Genomic DNA, 7,479 nt, shown 5'->3' with positions numbered 1-7,479 from the left:
ATTCTATGACTCACCAGGCCGAATTTCAAATCAAAGATCTCCCTTCCTTGGCCTCCTCAGTGTCTGGATTAAAGCATAGCTACCACACCCATCCCAGGAAATATTTTTAAAGGAATGTGAGTAAAGTCCTGAAAACCCCTCCCACCTGTGTGACTAAGCAATCACAGTGAGATTTGCTTTGCCTTAAAATCTTATCAACAGATGTTATCAAAGTACTTAACATTTGACCAGTAAGTTCACCAACACCAGATTCTACCCAGCACTTTACTATCAACTCAAGGCTCCTGGAAGGAGTGTGTGTTCTCTCAGGGAGCATGTGCCAATCACCAAAGACGACTTCCAGGGCAATGATTCAGGTAAGACATGCGTATACTGATTGCTGTAATAGCTCATCATAAAATTTCTGAGGCAGGTGAGGTGGCTGCCTGATGACCTAATTTGATCATTAATTTGTTTATTCGTATTTTTGCCTGCCTGTGTGCAAAATTCTCAGAGTGTCTGGAGTAGTTTCTTGTGCCAATGCTTTCAAGGGTAACTTCCCGATTTCTCTTCTTTCTGGTTCCGTGTCTTTCAAGTTTATTCAATTTTATGTGGTTTTTAAACTGGAACTCATTTTTATCAGTGTCAGAAGCCCAAACTCTGCCTGTGGTCTCAGCTAGCTGATAAGCTTCTGTGACTCGCGGTGTGTTTGTATTTTTAAGTTTGTTTTTGGTTTATTAGACTTGGTGGTGTTCTCATCTTTGCACGACCCCCCCCTCCCGACCCAACATTTAAGTGTCTTTCAACCATTTTAGATCCCTCTGTTGAGAGTTCTCTGTTTAGGTCTGTACTCCATTTTTTAAAATTGGATTATTTGTTCTTTGGATGACCAATTTCTCGAGTTCTTTGTGTATTTTGGAGATTAGTGAAGATCTTTTCCCATTCTGTAAGGCCGTCGTTTTGTCTTGTTGGCCATGTTCTTCACTTTACAGAAGCTTTTCAGTTTCAGGAGGTCTCACTTATTAATTGTTGCTCTCAGTGTCTGTGCTACTGGGGTTCTATTTAGCAAGCGTTCTCCTGTGCCAATGTGTTCAAGTGCATTTGATATTTTTATTTTTATATTCTTTTATTGTGGATGAAGTCAATTATTTGAACTCTCAAATATTTTTATTGTTATTATCTCTCTATTTGTTTGCTTATTTGTGGTTGTTCAACATAAGGTTTCGTTGTGTACCCTTGTATGCCCTGGGACTCACTTTGTAGACAAGACTGGCCTCAGACTCACAGAGAGTCATCTGCCTCTGCCTCCTAGTGCTGAGATTAAAGGCATGCACTAAACACCTTTTCTATATATTTATTTTCCTAATAATTTATTTATTTTCATTTTATTGGCATTGGTGTTTTGCCTGCATGTATGTCTATGTGAGGGTGTCCGATCTTGGAGTTACCCACAGCTGTTGACTGCCATGGGGGTGGTAAGGAATTGAACCTGGGTCCTCTGGAAGAGCAGTCAGAACTCTTAACCACAGAGCCATCTCTCTCCAGCCCTCACCTTTTTTTTTTTTTTTTTTGAAAACGGGGTTTCTCTGTGTCACTTTGCCTGGCCTTGAATCTCAATCTGCAGAACAAGGGAGCCTTAAACTCACAGTGATCTGCCTGCCTTGGTCTCCCTGATCTTGGAGGTGTTTTTATCATCTCTCTGTCTGGCTATCTAGCTATCCATCCATTTATTTATTTATTTTTTCTGAGACAGGATTTCTCTCTAGCTTTGGAGTCTGTCCTGGATTCAGACCTGGTCACAGCTGTACCTGGAAACAAAACAAAACAAAAACAAAGCAAAGCAAAGCAAAGCAAAAGCCAGGCAGGACTGTATGGTTGACCTTCCCTTTCCCCCTCCCCCATGGGCTCCTCAGAGGCGGTGAGGCCTCCTGCAGGGAATCCACAGAGCCTCTGCCCAAGGCTCTCCAGGGAACCCACTCTCTCCCTTTCCCCCAGCCCCAGGGCTGCCGGCCACATCTATCTCAGGCGTAGGTGGCGGGCACTCTGGCTATCCAGGACGTGACAGACACAGACACACAGAAGCAGGGAGGAACGGTGCCCACTCTCTCACTAGATGCAGGCATGCAGGAGGAACAATGAAAGAATGAGAACTGGAGAGATGGAATTTCTGGAATGTCCAGAAACCACATGGTGGGGATCTAGTGCCCTCTTCTGGTGACAGGGAGTACAGCACAGATTTGGGTTCTTGTGCTCCTGAGACCTACCCCAATTTAATACTGACATTATCCTATCATACCCTATATATCACATATAGGCTTGCTTGATATCACACACATACACTGCCTGCGTTTCTGCCTGACCCCTGTGAGAGAGCCTGGTACCTTCAGAAGACAGAAGATGGGGTGTGGGTCTGTCTGTCTGTCTATCTGTCCATCTATTCTTCCATAAAGTATTTATTCCTTTTTTGTTTGTTTTGTGACAGGGTTTCTCTCTAGTTCTCTCTAATTGAGTCAGTCCTGGAACTAGCTCTTGGGGAGACCAGAATGAGTGCTGGAATTAAAGGCGTGTCCCACCATTACCCGGTTAGAAGTCTTTTTAAAAAGTAGGCAATCAGAGCTACAAATTTCCTCATAGGACTGATTTTACTGTGTGCCAGGGTTTGTGTAGGGTTTTGCTTTCATTTTCTTGAGTGAATCCCCCCCCCCCCGTCTCTCTTATTCTAGAGCTCTGTTTTGTCTTCCATGCATGAGCTCTGAGGGGCACTTGGCTTGAATGTGATACACACACAGACTTACTATTAAGGAAAGTTCAAGATCAAGATCCTTTCCTAACTCTGTGACCTTGCAACGGAGAAGTTTCAAGGGGTGTGAAGGGTGTGCCTACTGACACTGGAATTCATTTGATCTGCTAGGCAGCAAATGCTATGGATTGTGTATGTGTGTGTCTCTGTTAGTTTAGGTGTCTTTCCAGTCAACGTTGGTGTAATTACCGTGCGTCTGTATATTCAGTGCTGTGATCCTTTCAAATGGTTGTGAAGGGAGCCCTAGCCTAGGAATGACTTCAGTGAAGCGTTATTTTCCTTTCCTAACTCTGTGACCTTGCAACAGAGAAGTTTCAAAGGGTGTGAAGGGTGTGCCTACAGCTCCACTGGCCTTCCTTGACGTGTACAGCTGTTGCCTTTCCTGTCAACATTCTTGTTGGAGTTGGGAAATTGCTGATTTGAACTCAGCCAATTTCATGGAATAGCCCTGGCTGTCCCTGAACTCATTTTTATAGACCAGGCTGTCCTTTTGGTGACGTTCTATTTTTTTTTTCTTCCTCTTATTTTTCTATCTGCAGTCAACATTGGTGTAAGGACTGTGCACCTGTATATTCACTGCTCTGATCCTTCTCTCCTTCCTTCCTTCCTTCCTTCCTTCCTTCCTTCCTTCCTTCCTTCCCTCCTTCCTTCCTTCCTTCCTTTCATATGTCTGCCCACTCACGAAAACCCAAAAATTTCTAGCCTCCCAACGCAATTAAAAATAACTAAAATTTTAGTAAACTGGCATTTAAAAAAGGCAGGCAGGCAGGCAGGCAGGCAGGCAGGCCTGGATGGTGGTTGTGAAGGGAGCCCTGGCCTAGTCATATCCTCTGCCATGACTGTAACTCAGGAGCTCTAAAGGGTCTGAGAAGCTGCTTTCATGCTTCTGCTGCTGGGCATTTATTTATTTATTTATTTATTTATTTATTTATTTATTTGGCTTATGTGGGAGGGGAAGGGAAAGCCAAAGCCTTGTCCTATGGGCTCCACGCTCTCAGTAGTGTCTCATAAACTCGAGTGTGAGGGCCCATGTCTGTCATGTCAGCAGCACTCAGAAACTGAAAACACGAGGATCAGGAGATCATCTTCAGCAACTCAGCAAGTGCGAACCATCGTGGTGGGGAAACAGACCCTCTCCAAGAAATGACTAAAGTGACCTGTTTATTTTTTCTGTTCTAAGTGAAAATGTTCACAACACATCAATATGACGATATTATTCCCGGAAATGAAATCCGAGTGGGATTTTTGAAACACTATTTTTATTTCATTATTATTATTGTTTTTTTTTTTATTCCACGTCTGTTTTAATTTTCTCTGACTCGGTATTTAGTCTGAGAAGTGTGGGCTGAGGGCATGGGGAGTGAGGTGAAGAAAAAGAACCACAAGCAAGCAAGCAAGCAGTGGCCATGGTGAAAGGAGACCTTAGATGGCAGGGAACTGCCGTTGCCGCCTCCCTCCCTCCCTTCCTCCCTCGGTCCCCCTCGGTCCCTCCCTCTCACCATGCCCTAATGGTTGCAGAAGCCCCTGGCCCATCTAGTCCTGTCACCGATCTGTCAGACACGCTCTTTGTTTCCCCGTGAGCGAGCGAGCGAGCGAGCAAGCGAGCGAGCGATCGATTCGCCTGCTTTCCTAGCTGCCTGTGGTCTCGGTCGTACTTTCGTTTTCGTAGCCCCGAATGTCCAGCCCAGCCCGCCGTTCACCGTGTTCGGGGGTGGGATGGGGAGGGGTGGGGGAACCGACAGGGGAGTTCCCTGTCCTGTTGTGGGCCCGTCGCAGTCGCGGCCGAACGAGCGAGCGAGCGAGCGAGCGAGCGAGCGATCTATGGCGGTCGGTTGTCGGGCGCCCCCTAGCGGTGGCCTTTTTCTGCAACGCTCCTGGTCCTTGGTCGTTGACGAGGACGGGGCGAAATCGCTTTTGTGAGGCGGAAAGAGTGACGAGAGTCCCGGCCCAGCAGGCGGGTGTGTCCCGGAGTCGGTGTCGTGCTTGGGGACGGTCTCTGTGTAGGAGGTTGTGCCGGAAGAGTCACCCATGGGTGTGTGCGTTGGGGATGGAACCCAGTGACGGGACCAGCTGGAGAGGGTGCTGGGAGACTTGAGCGGGTCGACCAGAAGGCTTCAGTCGTTTGCGTACCCCCGCTAGGTGTCGGGTCCACCCGGGCCCAGGATTGGTGAAATAACCTCGGCTTTAAAAGTTGCTTTTCCCTTGCTTTTTCTCTCTTCTAAAGAGCCCTGGGACCCGGCGACCCGAGGCCGAGAGGAGGCGATGGTTGATCCCGGCTTCCCCGCTGCCCCGTCATGGACTCGTTGGGGTCTCGGACCTTTTTTTTTTTTTCCTTCCTCTTGCCAGAACCATCGGTCCTCAGTGCCGGACTTCGTCATCTTGAGGCCGAGAGGAGGCCGTGGTCCCGGCTTCCTCGCCTCCCTGGTCCGGACTCTCGGAGCTTTTTTATTAATTTTCTTCCTCTTGCCAGGAACCCTCGGTCCTCAGCGGCGGGCCTTGCCATGCTGAGGCCGAGAGGAGGCCGTGGTCCCGTCTTTCTCGCCTCCCTGGTCCGGACTCGTTGGTGTCTCGGAGCTCTCCCCCGCCCCTTTCTCCTGCCCTCGGTCTTGCGAGAGCCCAGCGGTGGGCCTCGTGTTCTCGAGGCCGAGAGGAGGTGGTGGTCCCGGCTCCCCTGTTCACTGGTCCCCGGTTTCTTGGACTCGAGATTCCCCCCCCCAAGTTTTTCTTCTTGCCCTTCTCCATCCCTAGCGGCTGGTCGCAGGGTCCTCGGCCGGGAGGAGGCTGGGCGCCCGGCTTTCTGGCATGTCCACCTCGCTCTCTCGGTCCTTTCATGGTTATGAGGTCGACCAGTTGTTCCTTTGAGGGTCGGTTCTCTTGTTTATGGGGACATTTTTGGGACATTTCACCCAGCCTCACTTTCAGGAGTTCTGTGTGGTCTGTGAATGACTCCCCGTACCTGTTGCCATTCTTCTAATAATTGCTATCTGTCCTTATTGTACCTGCAGATAGGTGCTGACACGCTGTCCTTTAATTGGGTGACATTAAAGGACGCTAGGTGGCGGTCTCTTCCGAGCCTCACTGGGTGTTATTTTTCCCCGTCTAGCCCAGCCCGTGTCTCGCTGCTGTGCTTTCCCGTGAGGCTTTTTGAGATGACCGGCTTCCTTGCCTTGCTTTTGCCCGTGGTGAAGCATGTCAGGCGTCCCCGCTTCGTGGTCTGTCACCCGTTCTGTTTGGATGGTGGGACCCGTCTCTCGATGCTTCTCGCTTGCCATCCCGGTCCTTCTGCTGCCTCATGTTATGTGCCTCCCGAGTGCACTCCTCCCATTGACCCCCCCACCGCTCTTTTTTTTGGTGTGGAGGTGTGAAGGGTTTTCTTTTTTTTTTTTCCTGTGGCATGTGTTGGGTCGGTGGTGATCTCTCACTCGATTCTTCCCGGTTCTGCTTTGTTGATCGATGTGGTGCGCTTGCCCTGTGTTCATTCGGGCCGGAGGCCTAAGCCGCGCCAGGTGAGGGACGGACATTCATGGCGAATGGCAGCCGCTCTTCTCGTTCTGCCAGCGGGCCCCTCGTCTCTCCTCCCCACCTTTACCGGTGGTGTGTGGAAGGCAGGGGTGCGGTTATCCGGCCCGAGCCCTGTGAAAGCCCCCCCGCACTCCTCGCTGTGGTTCGTGGGGGTTCCTGTGAGGCGCGCTGGGGACTTTGTTCCCCGTCGCGCATTTCGCTATGCCCACCGTGTGTGGGTCTGTTTGGCCCTCCTCCCTCCGAGCCGGGGGAGGGTCGGCTGATTGCCGCGTTACGTGCCCCTCCCGACCGGGCTCGTGTGCACGCGCCTTGCTTGCAATCCTCGTGGTGCTCCTGGAGCGTTCCAGGCCAATCTTCAGAGGTGCCCGGTTCTGAGCGGCGGCGGCGTTTCCCGGTTCTCTGACGTGTATGCCTCCTGTGTGTGGTACGGCCATTAGCGGTGTTCCTCTGCGAGGTGTGTGATCGCGAGGATCAAGAAAAAAGGGGGTCGAGGCGAGCGGGTAAGAGGCTCGCTGCGGTAAGATGGCTCTCTCACGGCCGTCTCGTGAGATCGGGCGAGCGGCCCACCACGCGCTGCCTTCTCCCGTAGGCGGTGAGCCGTTGGGTGGTGTTGAGCGGTCGCGGCCGGCCTTTTTAATTTTCTTCTCACCGTTAAAGGTGGTCCGTCGGTGATGGACTGAGAATGCCTCCCTGCCTGGTGCAGACCCGGTGGGTGTTGCCGCAGAGGCAGGCCTGGCTCTCGGGGGACCTCTTGTGTAGTATGCTTTTTCTCTCGGTCCGGTCCCCCCTGTCCGCGAACGCTCAAGAGTACGCCCCGGAAAGGAAGAAAAAGCCTTACCGATACCGCAGACCCCCCCCGCCTCGCCGCGCTCGAGATTATCGAGCGGTGTGTGTGTCGCTTCCCCTGCTCTTGCGCTGCCGCGACCGGAGGCTCATCGGGCCAGGTCCGTCCCGCCCGCCCTCAGTGAGAAAAAGTGCCTTCTCTAGCGATCCGATGAAGAGAGGGCGTGCTTGGGGTCGCCCTGGCACGCCCCGACCGCCCGATGCGCGTAGCTTCGGCCGGGTGCCCCTCGCCGCGTCCCGTCTTTGGGGGGGGAAAACCCGAGCGTTTGTGTCACCCGCTGCGGCCCGCGCCTCCTCGCTCCGAGTCCGGGGAGGAACCACGCGGGGCAAGAGAG

The sequence above is a fragment of the Microtus pennsylvanicus genome, chromosome 14 (genome assembly GCF_037038515.1).
Source record: "Microtus pennsylvanicus isolate mMicPen1 chromosome 14, mMicPen1.hap1, whole genome shotgun sequence".
Classification (NCBI taxonomy): Eukaryota; Metazoa; Chordata; class Mammalia; order Rodentia; family Cricetidae; genus Microtus; species Microtus pennsylvanicus.
Note: the sequence above shows the minus strand (reverse complement) of the source record.